The sequence below is a fragment of the Protopterus annectens genome, chromosome 7.part0 (assembly GCF_019279795.1).
Source record: "Protopterus annectens isolate FY-2018-M chromosome 7.part0, PAN1.0, whole genome shotgun sequence".
NCBI classification, from domain to species: domain Eukaryota; kingdom Metazoa; phylum Chordata; order Ceratodontiformes; family Protopteridae; genus Protopterus; species Protopterus annectens.
This window is the reverse complement of record NC_056739.1, coordinates 25132886-25153248: the sequence shown is the minus strand read 5'-3', so window position 1 is coordinate 25153248 and position 20363 is coordinate 25132886. Positions and strand designations below refer to the sequence as shown.

General features: G+C 43.0%; 1 protein-coding gene across 1 annotated transcript in view; it reads right to left on the bottom strand.

Moving 5' to 3' along the window:
- The window catches only part of SYT6 (synaptotagmin 6), a 1631223-nt gene that overhangs the window by 1227600 nt on the left and 383260 nt on the right, over window positions 1-20363 (bottom strand). The gene's annotated exons all lie outside the window — the stretch shown is intronic.

Below are 20363 nucleotides of genomic sequence, written 5' to 3'. Positions count from 1 at the left end.
CAAAGAACGAGGTGTTCTGATCCGTCCAGATCAATGGTAAATCCACAGAGCTCAAAGTAGACACTGGTTCAAAGTGTAATGTTATGTCAGTAGACACATTTGCTAAGGTGAGAGCTGGAGAGCAAATTAACGTGGCCAATTGTGCGAAACTTGTTGCTTATGGATGTGAAGAAATTCAAACTGAAGGGTCAGTAATGCTTTCATGTTATCTGGCTAGGAACTGATAAAGCTTACTATTCTATGTAGTCCAAAGTCATTGCTGGGTCTCAGAGTTTGAGAATGAATCTGCTTTCCTATACCAAAGAAGGAAATCATCTAAGCACATATCTCCATTTCAATTTTACTGAAGATATTTTCTCAGAATATGCTGATGTTTTTGAAGACAAGTTAGACAAACTTTCAGTTGCGTATTCTATGAAGTTAGACCCACAGGTCAGTCAAGTGGTCAGACTGGCAAGAAAAGTTCCAATAGCTATGTAGGATAAAGTCAAAGCTCAGTTGGCTAAAATGGCACAAGTGTAATTTGTCCAGTTACAGAACCTACTGAATGGGTGTTATCCATGGTAGCAGCTCACAAAAAAGGCTCAGATGAAATCAGAATATGCATTGACCAAAGAGATTTGAACAAAGCCGTTAAGAGACCACATCAGCCTATGCATATAGTCAAGGAAGTTGCACCCCTAATACCAAATGCCACGTTTTTTTCCCCGTCTTGGATGCAAAAAGTTAATTTTGGCAAGCGTTGCTTTTTCGCAGACCTTCATGACTGACTACTTTCAGCACCCCATTCGGAAGATGTAGATTCCTAAGGATGCCATTTGGAATATATTCTGCAACTGAAGTCTTTCAGCATGCAATGGAGCAATTTTTTTGTGTTATCCTTGTGCCATAATAGTAGAGGATTTACTGGTTGGAGGCAGTGGTGAAGCAGGGCATGACAGAAACCTTAATCTCTAGACAGAACACATGAAGTAAACTTGAAGCTCAATCCTCTGAGGTGCAAATTCTGACTACAAGAAGTTACATATGTAGCTCATTTATTTACTAGCACTGGGTTGCGACCAGACCCATTCAAGCAAGCAGCCATTCTAGAAATTCCAGCACCGGTTAATTTGCAAGCTTTGCAATGTTTTCTTGGCAAGTTTATACCAGACTTCAGTGAGTTGGCAGCACCTTTGAGAGAGCTAACATGCAAAAATGTTACATGGTCTTGCTTGGAAGAGCAACAGAGATCATTTGAAGACCTTAAGCAGAAAATTGCCACCCCACCTACATTAAGATACTATGATGTCAATAAACCAGTCACTTTCTCCTGTGATGCTTCAAAATTTGGTCTTACTGCAATTCTTCAAGAAGGCAGACCAGTGGCCTATGCATCTAGAACTCCTATGCAAAATGAAATGCAATATGTTCGGATTCAGAAAGAACTTTTGGCAACAGTATTTGCATGTTTAAAGTTTCATGATTATATTTATGGTCGAGCTATTCAGGTTGAAACTGACCACCAACCTCTAGTCACTATTTTAAAGAAGCCTATTCATTCAGCTCCAGCGAGATTACAAAGAATGATGTTCACATTACAAAGTACTTTAAAATGGTCTATACAAAAGGCAAACTTTGTTATAACTTATCCAGATCACCCAGAAATACAACAGAACAACTTGCAGAGAATTTTTACTTTAATGTCATGGAAGTGCGTAATTTTTCTACCATGATACTTGATGAGCTAAGAGATCCTACAAAGACTGATGCAGTTTTGCAAAAACTCAACCACTACATTAATGTTGGATGGCCATCATAGCAATCTAGTGTACCACCTTAAGTGCAAACTTTTTTCCTTACAGAGATGAGATGTTGATGGAAGATGGCATTATTTTCAAAGGTCCTAAAATTGTTCTTCCTGCTTCATTACAATGAAAATACATCCGGATTTTGCATTGTGGTAACCCAGGTTGAGAATCTACCAAAATAAGGGTGAGAGGACTAGTATTTTGGCCTTCTCTAGCAAAAGATATTCTTGTTCAGTATGCAATAGTACTAAACCACATTTTCAAAAAGAACCACTTCAGCTAAGTCAAGTTCCAGAAAGTACAGTTGTGTACTAAGTCAAGTTCCAGAAAGTACAGTTGTGTACACTTACCATAAATGTAGATGTTAGAGTGTATTCACTGTTGCAGTCATCGCATTTGGTTTATCTGCTTGTAGTAGCCCTCAGTTGGCCTGATTATCAGAGTCTTGGGTCCTGCGTCGGTTGCTCTCTCATCTTCTGTGACATCAGGTAGTCAGGGGTATAAAGCATGCAGCCAACATCATTACATCAGTTTTACTTGTCCCAGATGGCAGGTAATTATATACATGTATGTGTGTGTGTATAGATATAGATATAGATATAGATATAGATATATATACACACACACACACACACACACACACAAGGGTATACCTCCAACAAAATAGCCAAAAGAAGTCAGGGGGCTGGAGGGAGGCTAACCAGCACTGCAACAGTGAATACACTTGAACATCTACATTTATGGTCAGTGTACACAACTGTACTATGTTCTTCGTGTTTCACTGTTACAGTCATCACATTTGGATAGATTCCCAAAGCTAAGGATAGGAGGAGGAGTTTATACAGCATTAGGACCAGCTATATGGCCCCGCAAGACTGCAGTGGCAAAGCCAGCTCTGGATTTAGAGAAAATTGGCAAATGGTAATGCTTGGTGAAAGTATGTACAGAACTCCAGGTAGCAGCTTCTAGGATGTCCCCTGGTAGGGACACCTCTAAAAATGGCTGCAGAGGTAGATGCAGCCCTGGTTGAATGGGGTGTAATCCCCTGTGGGATAGGTTTTCCATGGTGCTTAGAGCAGAAACTAATGCAATGGCCTATCCATTTAGAAATGGTTTGCTTTGAAATAGCCTTCCCCTCTGCCCCTGCAGAAAATGCCATTAGCCTTCCCCTCTGCCCCTGCAGAAAATGCCATCAGCAGTTGTTCAGATTTCCTTTGAGGTTTAGTCCTGTCCAAGTAAAATCCAAGTTGTCTGTGCACACCTAAGGAGTGCAGTATCCATCCCCCTTTGTTCTGTACATTAGAAAAGAAGGTTGTGTCAAATGAATGGACTGATTAAGAGCCACACTGGATACCACCTTGGGCATGAAGGAGAGATTGGTCCTGAGGGACACCCTGTCCGGATGAAAGATGATGAAAAGCTCCATTGCCATAAGGGCCTGTAATTCAGATACCCTTCTTGCTGAAGTGATTGCTAAAAGGAAGGCTCTTTTCCAAGAAAGGAATTTTAACTCTGCACTTGCAGCTGGCTCAAAAGGAGGAGCAGTGAGTTTTTCCAATACAAAGTAAAGGTTCCAGGCTGGAGTTGGGGCTCTCCTGGGTTGTCTTAAGTTTTTGGCCCCTCTGAGGAACTGCTTGAGCAGTGGATGAGAGAATAGGGGTGGTTCTGTGTTGTAATGAACTGAAATGGCTGAGGCGTGAATTTTGATGGAGGAAAAAGAAAGGCCCTTGTGAAGCATCTCAGTTAAGTATTAAAGAATCTGAGGTAAAATGGGCGCTGCTGTGCCCATCCCTTGAGTTTGGTTCCAGGCACAGAATCTTTTCTGTTTTTCAGCATAAGATTTTCCAGTACTAGGCCTCCCTGCCTCCAAAATGACATCCAACACTTGTTTACTGAGGGATGGTAATGGGGAGATTAGAAAATGAGCCAGGCTGCCAGGTTCAGGGTTTGAAGCTGAGGGTGCAGAATCTAGCTCTCCTGCTGTGACAGCAGGGTAGGGGTCTGAGGCAGGTGCCATGGAGCCAGCAGTGACACACTGTGCAAGAGGGGGGTATACCAGTGTTGGCGGGGCCAGTCTGGTGCAATTAGTATCGTCCTTGGTTTGTCCTGTTTGATCTTTAGTAGTACTTTGGAGAGGAGAGGCAGAGGAGGAAAGGCATAAACTGATAGATTTTTCCAGCTGATGGACAGAGCATCCACTTTCCAAGCTTGTTTGTGGGGAGTCCTTGTGCAGAATTTGTCAAATTGGTAGTTTTGGGGGGAGGCAAACAGGTCTATATCTGGGATCCCCCATTTGTTTATCAACATGTTGAAAGTCTTTGGTTCCAGTTTTCACTCGTGTGGGTCCATGAGATTTCTGCTTAGTTCATCTGCCAGTGTATTTAGTTTTCCTGGCAGCTCAAGGCTGTGTTCCACAGAGCCATGGCTAGTCTGCAGAGGGGGTAAGAATGGGTACCCCGCCTACTTGTTTATGTACCACATAACAGTGGTGTTGTCAGTCTTTACCATTAATTGTCCTGAAAGAATTTGTTCCTTGAAGGCTGTCAGACCATTCTGTACAGCTAACATTTCATTTTGATTGATATGCAGGTGCATTTGACTTGGGTTCCATTTGCCCTGAATGCACTTCCCTGCCAGGTGAGCCCCCCATGCATAGTCTGATGTGTCTGTTAGTGTTTGGGCGGCAGGTTGTAGAGTGAATGGTAGTCCCTTGTTTTGGTGGCAGGCCTCTGCCCACCAAAGGAACTCTAACCGTAGGCAAGGTATGATAGGAATCATTACTTCTCAATGCTGAGAATGTTGACACTATAGGCCTTTTTAGATACCACTGTAGTTTCCTCATATGCAGTCTTGCATATGGAACTAGTAGAATGTAAGAGGCCATGAACCCCAAGGCTTGCAGTATTTGCCTTGCAGATAGCATGTTTTTTGTGGCCTTTAGTTTGAAGTAAGTTGTCAAATGAATTTGTTTCTCTGGCATGAGGAAAGCCATCTGGGAAGTTGTGTTCAAGCTTGCTCCCAGGAATATAATTTTGTTGACAGGGTACCAGATGTGATTTCTTTTCATTTGTTTTGTACCCCAGACAAGTTAATACCTTTTGTACAAATGCCAGATGATTCAAAAGTATGTCCTGGCTTTCTGCCTGAATTAGACAATCGTCCGGGTATGGGTATATCTGAATATTTCTTTGCCTGCAAAATGCAATGACTAGAACTAGGCACTATGTGAATACCCTGAGCACAGTAGATGAGCCAAAGGGCAGTACAGGGAACTGATAGTGCATGTAGCCTTGCTTTGAAGCATAGGTATTTTCTGCAATATTCCCTGATTGGGATGTGCAGGTAGGCTTCCTTTAAATCCAGTATTGCCAACCAAGCATCTTTGCCTAGCATAGGAAGCAACTGGTGAAGAGTTTGCGTCTTGAAATTTGGAATCACTAAAAAGGTGTTTAAGATAGAAAGGTCCAGGATAGGACACCATGAGTTGTCTTTTCTGACAACCAGGAAAAGTATTTAGTAGAAACCTTGTCCCTTTTCCTCTTCTGGTACAGTTTGAATAGCCTTTATGCTTGAGAGAGAGTACTTGCTTTTGAGCCTCTACCCACTGATTTGGGGGTAGATCTGGCCAACCATTTGGGGTTGGTAGTGTGTGGAAGTGAAATCTGTATCCTTGGGAAACTATTTAAAACCCATTTGTCCTGGGTAATGAGTTCCCAGTTTTTTGCCTGCACAGCAATCTTTCCCCCTAAAGTTTTAAAGTTAAGTCATTGAGACAGGTTACCATAGGGGGGAGTCTTACTACTACGTGATTTGGAAGTGGGAGCCCCCACTGCTTAGCCCTGTGCGTACTCTGGGACGGAAGCCTGGGTGCTCTGCTGGTTTTGAATTTGGACTGAAGGCCTGGAAGAGGTAGGAAAGGACCAATTCTTAGAGGGCCAATGCCTACTAAATCTTGGAGGCTGTTCTTGTTGGAAATCTTTAACAGTTTGCATAGACTTAGCTTTTTTCTCCATCTTTTTAAGAACTTCTGCTTTATTGCCAAACAGATGGTCCTGATTTAAGGGAGCATCCAGCAATTTAGCTTTAACATGATCTAGCAAAGATTGCTCCTTAAGCCAAGCATGCCTTCTAAGTACAGACCCAGTGACAGCAGCCCTGCAAGATGCCTCTAGTGAATCAAAACCAGAGTGCAAAGTATGTTTTCCAACCTGTTCAGCAGAATGCATTAAATCCTGTAAATACTTACTTTCAGCACAGTCAGGAATCAACTTCATTTTCTGTTTAAGCAATCCAGTAATATGCTGCTGATACTTTAACATATGAAACTGGCAGTTTAAGGCCCTAATGGCCAAGGTTGCTGAAGTGTATAACTTCTTAACCCATCGCGCCCTGGAATCTCTATCAGCGGGGGTAGGATTTTTGGCAGTAGTAGCCTTAATGCCCTTGGGTCCCTGTGAAATGGTCTCAGGATCCTCAGGATTTTTAAAAAGGAACTTGAGAGCCAGGAACCCGGTAATATTTATCAGGGTTTTCTGGGAGCAGGAGGTAGAGAGTCAGGGGCCAAGCTAGATTCTGAAAAGGCATCATCAATGATATCTAGTACAGGAGGGATAGCTAAAGGCCTGTGTTGGGGCAGGAGTAAGAAATCCCTAAGCATCTTTTGAGAATCAAAGTAATCCTGACTTTCCCAATGAAAATGCTCCCAAAGAATATGCAAGGTTTCACCAAAAGAGAAATCCTCTGGGGGGCATAGGGAATAGAGTCCTCTGCATCAGAATCCTCATAGGTAGATAAGGGTAAATCCTGAGGAAACAAATTTCAGAATCCTGGTCAGAAGTATCATAAGCAGATTCAGTCCTAGGTCTCAGAGTGGGAAGGTTGGCTTCCCCTGATTAAAGTAATAAGGTCTTCAGCCATTCTTAACATTTGTTTTTTAGGCATAGAGGCCTGACCATGCAGTCTGGGCATCAGTTTTCTAGGCATGGTTTGAGTTTTAGGCTTTAAAGAAGAAGATGGCGTCGGTTTAATATGCAAGTCAGTAGGCCTGAATACACCCTCAGAAGCCGGTGCCTGCACAGTGGCTCCGGACCCATCCAAGTTGGAGACATCCGCAGGTTCCACAGTTGAAGCATCTCGCGGCATACCAGACTCTGAATGGGTCTCAGTAGAGGCCTGCGAATCTGAAGTAGTGGGTATCTGGGGCTGTGAAAGCACCTCACTGAGTACCAGTGAACTGGTGACTGGCTTAGGAGAAGCGTCGTCAGCAGCTTTGGACCTAGGTGGCCTGTCTGTCTTTATTTTTGCGTTTTTTCAGAATGTCAGTAGTTGGATGGCTTACCGAAGAAATATCTGGATAATTGAACAGAGTACCAAAATATTTAGAAGCGTAAATATACAGATGACGAATAGTTTGTCAGTTTTGTGCCTTATTTAAGCAACAGTGAGGTACATCGTGGTCAGGGCCTAGGCAAGGAATACAGTATGAATGAAAATCTTTATTAGGTATTTGCTTTCCACAAGAAATACAATTGACTTTTACTGACATCAGTTTAGAGCAAGAAAAAGTTTCCGCAATGGGGTACTTAGCTTTAGTTGAAGACTTTGGTTCTGAAACTCGAAAATGAAAATTTCAGGAGTCGGCCGACCGGCACTTGTGAACTTCTTTTGCTTCGGGCACCACATGGCAAGACAGATAGATGTAATGGCGTCAGCTGCATGCTTTATACTCCTGACTACCTGACATCACGGAAGATGAGACCGCAACCAATGCGGGACCCAAGACTTTGATAATCAGGCCGGCTGAGGGCTACTGCAAGCAGATAACCCAAATGTGATGACTGCCAACAGTGAAACATGAAGAACATCTACCTTGGTCAATAGTAGCCACTGACATATTCAAGTGGAACAATCAGCATTACTTAGTGTTGGTAGACTCTTATTTGAAGTTTGAGATAGATTTAGTACCCAACATCCACTGCTGTTTTTACCAAGTCGAAATGTCATTTCTCAGTCCATGGTAGTCCACACAAAGTTATTTCTGACAACGGTACTCAATTTACCAGTCAGTTGTTTCAGAAATTTGCAAAAGAATGGGACTTCATGCACATTACTAGTAGTCCAGAATATCCACGGTCAAATGGACTAGCTGAACATGCAGTACAGTGTGCAAAGCAATTACTAGAGAAGTCAAAGCATGATAATACCGATGTCTTTTTAAACTTACTCAGTCTCAGAAACATACCCCGTGACGATACACTTGGCTTACCTGCTCAGAGACTTCTATCTAGGCAAACCAGAACATTGCCCATCAGTTCCAGTTTGTTGAGGCCTAAAGCTAAGAACAGAACTATCAAAGCCCAATTATTCAAAAAGCGCTCTTTCCAGAAGTCCAGCTATGATAAAACTGAGCAGATTTCATCTATTGAAAGACAGAAAGATGGAGAGACAGGGAGGATATAAATGGTGAAAGGTTTTGAATGGATTGGTCAAGTAACAGGTATATGTGCCAAGCAGAGATCTTACTTTGTAGGATCTGAGGGTGTGTAGCACAGACAAAATTGTAGACATCATCCTGCATCAGAATCAATATCGCAGCATTGTTCCTGTGATACAGACTCTAGATCTCAGAGCAATCCAGACAATGTTCCTGTTGCAGAACATGTCTTAACTTCTACTTCTGTTCCCGATAATGTTCCTGATGTCCCCAAAGCTGAAAATTCAGCCGAAACAGTTCCAGTTGTTAGACCAAATTCCAATTTCTGTGTCGCACAATTTGGTTGCATTTCCAGACCTAGTGTGAAAGATACAGCAACCTAGACATAACTGCCTATATGCATTTAGTTCTGCATGGCAAAGAATAATTTTGTATCAAGTGCATGCCAGTTAATGCCATCAGTAATGCAGGACTTATTTCTGAAAGATGGAGGATGTAGAATAGTGTGTTGTACCTTTAAGAAGCATTTCCAAGGACAACACATGCATATAAACAGCAAGCACTTGCTAGCTTCAGTGACATTTTGAGAGTGCAGCTAGAGAGCAAGCATGTATGAGTGCGACAGATAGACTTATAAACACACGCAAGCATGTACGAGTGTGACAGATAAACTTCTAAACACATGCGAGCATGTATGAGTGTGACAGATAAACTTATAAATAGACGGGCTAAGTTAAAGTTAAGCCTGAATCCTGACATGTTTGTACATAATAAAGCTGCTTGAACAAAACCCAGAGATGTTAGTCTGTTTTGTCCTGACCAGATGAGTGACACATGTTCAGAATGTACGAAAGGTATTCTAGCCTTGCACTGCCAAAGTGTCTTCCATGGCTTTGAATCACTTTTCAGTAACTGCACAGATGTCAGCATTCCCCAAGGTAAGGAGAGCTTCCAGGGAGTACAGTTTTTTGTTGAGACTCCTAGCATTCAGAACAAACACCTTTAGCTTGCTCCAAGTAGCTTTTGTTATGTTGGAAGTTTTATCTGTTTGGCAAAGCCTAAGAAGGGCAGTGTGGGGTGGATAATGTTTTGTCCAATATCCAAAATCCTAGAGGTGGCAGGTAAAGAACATCCCTAGCAAAGCAGTGTTGCCTGTCAACTATGTCCTCCCAGGCTGACAAGTATTGGACCCCTTTGAAATGACTCCAGTAGCTAAGCCAATTGTTAAAGTTGATCATTTTCTGCTGCTATTGTGGACTCATCCTTGGAGACAGTAGAATGCTGCTCAATACTAAGTTCATACTCTCCTGTGACACATTCCGAGAGCTCAATCATATTTCTCTTCATATAGACTATGTCTCAGGTCATTCACACCCATGTGGACCAAAAGTGAGTCATACTGGTACTCAAGTGTAAGTGATCCTAGTACTTGTGTGATCTGGTGAATTCTGACCCCTGACAGGCAAGTAACTCTAACCTTCCCCTTATCCAGGCTGGTAAGAGGGGCATCAGTGCATCTCACAATGGAGTCTCCTACGACCAGAATATTGGGTTGTGGATTGTTTTGCCTTTTGGGCTTGGTAGTTGAGACAATGAGATGTGGCTTTGTGTGTTGTGATGGGAATGGTCTTGTTTGTGTGCATGCAGAGTTTTAGGACTGGACCCGAGAGGCCTCTGAGGCTTGGGCAAGTTTCATGTAAGCACCTCAGCATATGTGGGTCTCTGTGTGTGGTCAATTGTGGGTGCAGTGAATTATGTGTGTGAGTCACTAACAACCTAGTTTTTGTTTCCTAATGCGAGAGTCTAGTCTCCAGTGTCTATGTGTAACTACGTCTCTCACATACTTTGTTTGGGAATTAAGTCATTGTTAGTGTACATAAGGCAATTGTTATATTGCCTCAAGATGCCCATGTCCACCAAATTGGATGCAGAGAGAACAGGAAAGTGCCCATTTAAGGTTGCAGGTCCTAATGTGCATTTGAATGGACAGGACTGGAGGGTGTTTGTAACCGGATAAGGGAAGAGTGCTTATTCAGTGTAATGTGGAACTATGCTGTCCTAACCAACAATGCTTCCCAGTGCCAAATCAGATACTCTCTGAACAACAACAGTCCTGGGTGCTAAATAGTTCAGTCAGCTTGCACAGTATAATGAAAATAAGCAAGGTTTCCAAATGTTTGCATCTATACAGCAAACAGCTCCATTCAAATGTGCAGAATTTATACCAGCACTGGAAATACAGAAAATTGACTACTGAGCCCTCAGGCCAATACATTGACTGCACTTAGATCCCTTTTGCATGCTTCCCAACTCAGATAGGCAAAGTAAACACCTTCTGCCACTAGATGAATAATCCCAGTCCTCCTAATGTAAAAGCACAGTTAAAAAGTGCATCCAGAGTGAACTGCTACTACAAACAATGATACAGATACAGTAGTGTATTTTAAACCGCTATAAAAAAGTGTGATTTTTTTCAATAAAAAGTACTTCACTTTGTATAAATAAACCAAGAGCTACTCAATTGTGTAGAATTTATAAAGGCACTAAAAACAAGGTAAGATGATTAATAAGCCCTCCAGCCCATAAAACAACTACATGCAGGAATGTCTACTGTGCTTCCTCAACCCATACGGACCAGACTACCACTAGATAGAAAATCCACTGTCCTGATGTAAAAACACAGAAAAGAGATTTCTAGAGTGTAAAAATTCACTACTTTACCCAGCAGCTAGCTAGATAATGAATTAAGCAAGTAAATCAGCAGATGAACGACTAGCAAAATGCAACACAAGGAAATATTTACAGAATTTCTTATCTCCATGTACAGGGCACAGTACGAAACATTCCCTGTAACTCAAACTTCACATCAGACTCTAACCCCAACATTAAAGCTAGCAAACTTCTCACTCAAATCCAACCCAAAATCAAACTGTACTGCTAATATTACTGATTTGTACTAGTACTACAGTAATAATATTCACTCAAGCAGCATGACACTCAAATGCTACATTCATACAAATTAAATTCGAGCTCAAGGACTCAAACTAATTAAAAACTAGTTGTCAGATTCCAAGCAGTACAAGTACTGCCCTTTTTTTAATGCTCATCAAAACATACACCAAGTTCATTAAGGAAATGTTATGGTCAAACAGCTGGAGTTTACTTTCTAGTTCCTAAATATCTGGTATCCACAGCAGAGTAAACCAGTCATCATCCCTGGCTCATTTCTCATACTGGCATATATTACTCAAATGGGTTGCACTTAACCCTGTTTCCATTTTGCAGAGATGAATTGCCTTTTTGTTAGTGACAATGAAAGAACTACATTACATATCCTTAACCCTCTGACAGTAATGACACAACTGTGGAGATTGTTAACCTTGACATAATATGCACACATGGCATTAAAAGCTAAGACATCTTGCTGTACTTGAAGAATCCATTACATATGACCCCAAGTAAAATCACATAAAACAGGATTCAGCAAATTGTTACTACTGTAAGCATACAACTACCACAATCCATTACATACACACAGGTGAAACACCATTAATCCTGTCAAACTGAATACTGTTGTGAGGTTATCCTCAGGATGAGTTACTCAAAGAAACTCCTTCCAGCAGAGATCTGAAAGATCTAGCAAAATGGATTTGGAAAGTCTGCTTAATACAATTTCATAGGTTCATATATTAGTACTAGACTAACTGCCCTTGCAGGCCATTTTAAGCCTAGCCAATTATCCCATGTGAGACTCAAACCCAGCACCTTGTGTTTGTAAGGCAAACACCTTAACCATTAGGCCACCCTCCCAACCCCAGACGTTTGGATATTCACTGTTCATTGTTTAGGCAGGCGTAAGTTAAAATAAAACTAGTACAGAGACCAAAAGGATGGGTATGTAAAAGGTACGCATCCTAAAAAAGTTGCATGTGGACAAGAGTACAGAACCAGGTTTACAACAATTTGTCATCACAGGAAAAATAAACACAGGTTATTTTCTACACTGTAAAAACTCAGGAACACAATATCCTTATCAAACCCTTTAGGAGATCATCTTCCATGAATCAAAAAAAATTACAGGCATCACAATATAGTCTCTCATTTCACTTCCATACAGTCCTGAGTTAATAAAATATTTAACCCAATTAAAACAATCATACAAAATCTCAAACTTACAACAGAAACCAGAGAGCCTGTAGAAATAAACATCCCTTCCTCTTAAAGCTTGAAAATAGACTCCCAATTATAGCATTGTGCTTTGCTGAGAACACTCTGATTATGTGGCCCAGGCAGGTATGACCCTAGCCCTGAGCAGCATCCTACGATCACCCAGAATGATACCGTAGTACACACAGAAAATGACTGACTTCAACTATTGGCTACATTTCTGGTGTCATTCTAAGGGGATCCAGTATCTGTCTGCTTGGGATGACATGATTGACAAACCTTGATCCTTTGCCAGAGATGGCCTGCATCTGTCATCTCTGAGTTTCCAGGTACTGGCTAAGGCTCTTGTCACCCCTATAGTGCTTTTTTTAGGCAGCATTCCAATGACCAAATTACCACCACAACAGCTACAAATAAATACAATATGAGGGTCATGCTGCTCAATGCTAGAAGTCTAAATCTCAAGATGCACTCACTCAAAGCACTCCTCAAAATGGAGAACATAGACATCTGTGCTGTAATGGAGACCTGGTTTAAAGGAGCAGAAAGCACCCCTGCACTACCAGGCTACAACTCATTTCACACCTTTATGCCCCAGAACATGGACCAAAGCTCCAAAGGCAGTGGTGTTTCCATATTCAAAAAGGATATACACACCTCCAAACTAGTAGCCCAGCATAACGTATCTGAGGTACTCCAAGTACAACTAACATTGATTAAGATGACGATTCAGGTTGTAGCCTGCTATAGGTCCCCAACCATGTCCCATGACCCTCACTCCACATTCCTAAGCACCCCAAAAACTATTAAAATCCAACCCAACACTCTCATACTATGTGACTTCAACTACCCCTCCATCAACTGGGAAAAAGTACAGTTTTGTACCTACCATAAATGTAGATGTTCGAAGATCCACATTGCTGCAGTCCTTACACTTGGGTAGTCCGCTGTCCTCGGTCGGCCCGAATATCAAAGTATTAGGCTGACGTCGGTCAAGGCGCTAAAGACTGACATCAGGACGTCAGGGTACAAATGCGCATGACCGACGTCATATCCTCAGTCTTTTCTTGCCCCAGATGTCAGAAGACCCTAAAAAGAAAGGTCAAAACCAAAAGACAGCAAAACCAACCAACCACCCTTGCACTAATTATATGTACAATATATACAATATACACAATATGTACAACCCAACCCAGACAACCGCCTCTAACTACAGAGGGGAAGGAGGGAGGGTAAATTGGACTGCAGCAATGTGGATCTTCGAACATCTACATTTATGGTAGGTACAAAACTGTACTATGTTCTTCATCTCACATTGCTGCAGTCCTTACACTTGGGTAGAATCCCAAAGCAGAGGTAAGGGAGGATGGCAAAACTATAAAGCAGTAGGAGCTGCCAAAATGCCCTGTAAAATAGCAGTGGCAAAACCAGCCCTCGATTTAGAGTAAAGTGGAAGGTGATCATGCTTAGAGAAAGTATGCACTGAACTCCAAGTAGCTGCCTCCAAAATATCTTTAGTTGCCACCCCCCTTAAAAAGGCTGTAGAAGTGGCAGTAGCCCTAGTGGAATGAGGCCTAATCCCAGCTGGAATCTCCTTACCATGATGGGAATAACAGAAAGCAATACAAAACCCAATCCACTTAGAAATAGTTTGTTTTGACACAGGCTTGCCCTGAGAACCCAAAGCAAATGAAACAAATAACTGCTGAGACTGCCTGAACCCTTTAGTTCTGCTCAAATAATATCGCAACTGCCTGTGTACATCCAAAGTGTGCAAAATCTTTTCCCCTTTATTTTGGGGGTTTGCATAAAAAGTAGGCAAATGAATAGTTTGGTTTAAAGCCACACTAGAAACCACTTTAGGCATAAAGGAAGGATTAGTAGGCAAAGATACCCTATCCTTATGGAAAATTAAGAAAGGCTCAACCGCCATGAGGGCCTGTAATTCAGAAACCCTTCTTGCAGAGGTAATGGCCAACAAAAAAGCAGTCTTCCATGATAAATATTTCAATTCGGCAGTAGCTGCAGGCTCAAAAGGTTGTAGAGTAAGTTTCTCCAACACAAAATTGAGATCCCAAGCAGGAGTAGGAGCTCTACGTGGGGGTCTTATATTCTTTGCCCGTCTAAGGAATTGCTTAAACAAAGGATGAGAAAACAATGGTGGGTCACAGTCATAGTGAGCAGAAATTGCTGCAGCATGAACCTTAATAGAAGAGAAGGACAAACCTTTGTCCAGTAACTCAGTAAGATATTGAAGAGCCACACTTAAATTAGGCTCAGAAACATCAAATTCCTTTGCTGTACTCCAAAATAAAAATCTCTTCCATTTATCCGCGTACACTTTCCTTGTACTAGGCCTTCTGGCCTCCAAAATAACATTCAAAACTTGCTGTGGAAGCTGAGACCCTCCAGGGTTCAAAACAGAATATGCCAGGCTGTTAGGTGAAGAGAGTGAAGTTTGACATTGAGTAAATGACTGTTCTCCTGAGACAGCAGGTGTGGAATCGAAGGCAAAGGCCATGGAGGCTCCCGTACCAGACTTCTCAGTAATGGGTACCAGTGCTGTCGAGGCCAATCTGGAGCTATTAAAATCATCTTTGGTTTGTCCTGTCTGACCTTCAGGAGTACCTTTGGGAGGAGAGGCAGAGGTGGAAAGGCATACACATGAAGATTGCTCCAATTGAAAAAAAGAGCATCCACTTTCCAGGCTGTGGGATGAAACCTTTTTGTGCAAAACTTTGGCAGCTGGTAGTTTAGTGGAGAAGTGAACAGATCTATGTCTGGAGTTCCCCATGACACTGTCAATTTCTGAAATACATGAGGATCCAATTTCCACTCGTGGGGATCCATAATTCGTCTGCTCAACACATCTGCTAAGGAGTTCTGTGCTCGGCAGAAACCTTGCCTGAAGATTTAGCTGTAAACTGAGAGCAGTCTCCCACAAAATCATTGCTTGCCTGCATAGAGGATAAGAATGTGTTCCCCTTGCTTGTTGATGTACCACATGACAGTTGTGTTGTCTGTTAGAATCAACACCTGCCCTGGAAGAAGTAAATCCTTGAAAGCTATTAATGCAAATTGGACTGCTAACATCTCCTTCAAGTTGATATGTAGATGTTGTAGTCTGGCAGGCCACATGTCTTGTATCCACTTTCCATTTAGATGAGCTCCCCAAGCTTTGTCTGAGGCATCTGTCATTAGAATCTGACTCGCCTCTGGCCGGGTCACAGAGAGTCCCTTGTTTAGGTGACATTCCTGTGCCCACCACAAAAATTCCTTTTGAATGCAAGGTATTATCTGAATGACAGTGTCCATATCCTGGCAGTGCTGTGTCCATACATTTTTGAGATACCATTGTAGCTTCCTCATATGCAGTTTGGCATTGGGAAGCACCAGAATACAAGATGCCATGAACCCCAAGGCTTGAAGGACTGTCCTTGCAGTCAGCCTGGACTGATGAGACAATTGATGGAAGTAAAGGGAAAGATTCTTTTGTTTGTCCGGGGTCAAAAGGCCATCTGGGATGCTGTATTCAGTCTCACACCCAGAAAGCACATGTCCTGAGAGGGTACTAGACTGGACTTTATTTCGTTCACAGAATACCCCAGGCATCTTAGCAGTGCTATCACATATTGCAAATGATGAAGAAGTTCGTCCCTTCCTTGAGCCAGAATCAGGCAATCGTCCAAATAAGGATAGATCTGTATTCCTTTTAGCCTGAAGAAAGCTATCACTGGAGCCAGAACTTTCGTGAACACTCTGGGCGCAGTAGATAAGCCAAAGGGCAATGCAGAGAACTGATAATGAGAAGTCCCAGCCCGAAAACGCAGATACTTCCTGCAACTTAGCCTGATAGGAACATGAAGGTAAGCCTCCTTGAGATCCAGAGTCACCATCCAGTGATCTTTGCCCAGCAGAGGTAAAAGCTGTTGTAACGTCAACATTTTGAACTTGGGAATGTCCAGATAAGTGTTGAGGATAGATAAATCCAAAATTGGTCTCCACGTGTTCCCCTTCTTTGGTACTAGGAACAGGCGAGAATAAAATCCTAGGCCCACTTCTGGCAGAGGGACCGGCTGTATGGCCCCTATTTGAAGCAGCAGAGAAATTTGTTTGTGAGCCTCTATTCTTTGCTGAGGAGGAATGTCTGGCATGCCTTTGAAAGGAGGCAAGGTATGGAAATAAAACTTGTAACCTTGGTGTATGATATCCAAAACCCATCTGTCTTGGGTAATTAAACTCCAATTTTCCTTGAAGAGTGCCAACCTTCCTCCCAAAGGTGCTGCCAGGCAGAAGGCTCTGGCAGCTGAAAAGGTAGGTCATTGGGCCTGTTTACGAAAGGACTGGCCCCTGCCCTCACCCGAAGACTGTGCAGGTGAACTCCCTGTTCTAGGCCTGAAAGAGCCCTGAGCTCTGCCCTACCACGTCTAGATCTACCCCTAGACTGTGAATCATAAGAAGAATCGTCCACCCCTTAGCCGGCCAATTCCTACTAAACTTCGGAGGCTGAACTTGCAAAAAATCTTTAACAGTCTGCACAGACTTAGCCTTGTCTTCCATTTTCTTTAAGACTGCCTCCACAGGTGAACCAAACAACACATCAGACTGTAAAGGAGCATCTAAAATCCTTGTCGTAACATGGTCAGATAAATTCTGATCCCTCAGCCAGGCGTGCCTGCGAAGAACTGACCCAGTGGCAGCCACCCTAGACGAGGCGTGTACAGCATCAAAACCACATTGTAAAGAATGCTTACCCACCTGTTCAGAAACATGTACCAAATCTTGTAATTCTTTACATTCAATACCTTCCGCCAGAGCATCTACCTTAGATTTCAATTGAGTAAGTAGATAGTTTTGATATTTCAACATGTGAAACTGGCAATTCAAAGCCCTCATAGCTAAGGTGGAAGAAGTATAGACTTTCTTTCCCCATCTATCCAAAGTCCTGGCTTCTTTATCTGGAGGAACCGGATTTTTTACAACAGAGGCCTTGACACCTTTAGGCCCCTGACTAACAGTTTCTGGGTCCGCCCTAGGACTCTTATAAAGATATTTATGAGCTTCAGGCACCCTGTAATACCTATCCGGTTTAACAGGAGCAGGAGGCAAAGAATCAGGATTAAGCGAAGCCTCTGCAAACACATCTTCCACAACATTCAGAACAGGAGGTATAGCCAAAGGCCTATGCTGGGGTAAAAACAAAAATTCCCTAAGCCTTTTCCTGGAATCAGAGAAGTCCTGACCTTCCCACTTAAAATGTTCCCTCATGGAATGAAGAGTCTCTGAAAAAGAAAAATCCTCTGGAGGAGAAGCAGAAGGAGTAGAATCATCCACATCAGAATCAGAATAAGGAGAATACTCCTGCAAGTCTTCAGCCGAAGACTCTGAAACATCTGAAGCCTGCTCAAAACTCCCCAACTCTGGCTCCACCCTAGGCCTCTTATCAGGAGGGGGCAAAGAACCTCTAATCAAAGTAATTAAATCTTCTGCCATTTTAAGCATGTGCTTCTTGGGCACAGATCCTGATGAACTAGGAGTGACACCAACAGAAGCTAAACCTGGCCTGCCTCTGGGAGAAGCCTTGGAAACAGAAGGAGAGGGCCTAACCACCCTAGGAAGGGAGGGGAGTACAGTAACCCGAGAAGCCCCCTCAGCCTGACCTGCCTCCTGAGAGGCCACATCCTGCAATAACAAAGTCTCCCCCTGGGACTCCAGAGAAACCTCCTGCGGAACCACCAGTTCCACTGGCACCTCTAAAGAACCGGCGTCCGGTACGGATGACTCTTCTTGCCTGGGTTTAGCTGCTTTGTCTTTGCGCTTCTTCGAAGAAGCGGGCGCCGGAGCATCCGGCGGCATATTATAATTGCACCGCTTCCCAAAGACCAACCTGGCACAATCTAACCTTCGCTTAATAGTGCGCTTATTGAACCTAGCACAAAAGCGACAACCAACAACGTCGTGCTCAGGCCCCAAACAAGGAATACACAAAGTATGATAATCTCTATGCGGTATCTGTTTCCCACAAGAAATACAGTTATTCACTTTTTCTGACATCCGGTAAACCACTGAGGCAAGAAAAACTAAAATATTCTAACGGGTACTTAGCCAACTTTGACTCGGTCTGAAACTCCGAATTCGAAAAATTTCAGAACGCCGAACGGCACTTGCAACGCTGCTTCTGCATCGGACCATGCGGCAAAAAAGACTGAGGATATGACGTCGGTCATGCGCATTTGTACCCTGACGTCCTGATGTCAGTCTTTAGCGCCTTGACCGACGTCAGCCTAATACTTTGATATTCGGGCCGACCGAGGACAGCGGACTACCCAAGTGTAAGGACTGCAGCAATGTGAGATGAAGAACATCTACTCGTGCACCAATGCACTGGCCTAACGCTTCCTGGAATTCATCAATTCCAAAGCCCTGGACCAGCTCATTCTTACCCCCACTAGAGGAAGCAACATCCCTGACCTGGTTATTACTAACATGGGCAACCATTGCTCTACACCAATAGTTAATTCCTCCCTGGTTAGATCCCACCACAAACTAATCACCATGGAAATCCACATCTCACCCAAACCCGCTGCAAAGATATCCATCATGAAAAACTTCTCCAAAGCTGACTTTGGACTCCAGAAACAGAGGTGGCTAACTTCACAGCAACCATGCCAATGGAAAATAGATGCATAACTGCCAAATCATACACCAATGCACTGTATGAACACGTACATAAATGCATGGAAGCAGCCATACCTAACAGAACTAAGATGCTCTCCTCCACAAAAAGGAAGCTAATCTGGTGCTTCCCTGCCATTAATAAACTCTACAACAGAAGGAAGAAACTGTTGGAGAAAAAGGTCAAGTCCCAAGACTGGAAAAATTCCCTTATCAGCCTCAATAAAATGTTGAGATCACTCATCAAAACCTCCAAAGCCAGCAATGAAAGCAGAATTGCGGCAGACGCTAACAACCACAAAGCCTTCTATAGTTATATAAGGAATCTCCATGGCAATACCCAGATTTGCTCTGGGTTGCTACACAGTGATACCTCCTATGCTGAGCCAACAGATATTGCCAACATACTGGCAGACAGATTCAGTGCAACTTCACCCCCCCCCCAAAGGACCAATCTCAATACTGGAAGAATGCCAGGCACCCAGTATTACTGGAGCACAGGTTAAAGCTGCATTGTCCAAGGCCAAGAATACATCTTCCAGGGGACCCAACAATATCACTGGCTGTGTTCTACATGAATTACAAAGTGAACTGGCACCCCATCCATGTGCCCTGTTCACTCAACCTCACCTCAGGCTTTGTCCCTACTGAATGGCGCACTGCTGTAGTCATCTCTCTCCATAAAGGAGGAGCGACTACAGACCCTGGAAATTATTGCCCCATTAGCCTGAAGTCTGCTATGTAAGGCTATGGAGCGCATCATCATAGACCTAATTAACAAGGATACAGGGAACTCCAAACTCTAAATCCCACGCAATTTTGTTTTGTGAAATGTAGATCATGCCTGCTCAACCCGGTTGATGACAGAGTCAGTCACCAGAGCTGTGGATGAATGTAAGGCAGTTCATACAGCCTACCTCAATCTGGCCAAGGCCTTTGATACCATCTCTCAGGCAGGAATTATTGATAAACTCACCACCCTAAGCATCAACCCCTGTATCATTAGGTGGGTTGCAAATTGGCTCACAGATAGAACCCACAGTGTGAAAAGTAGCAGACTCCAAGTCAGATTGCCAACCAGTCATGAGTGGAGTCCCATAGGGATCAGTCCTGGATCCTCTCCTGTTTAGCATCTACTTCTCAGAAGTCCAGGCCAACACAGAAGGACTCTGGCTGAACAAGGTCACAGATGACTGCAAGCTGGGAGCCATTATCAACTGCCCAAGTGATGTTGACATCCTACAGAAAGGCCTCACTGAGACCAATGACAAGTGTCGAAACCATGGCCTTAAGCTTAA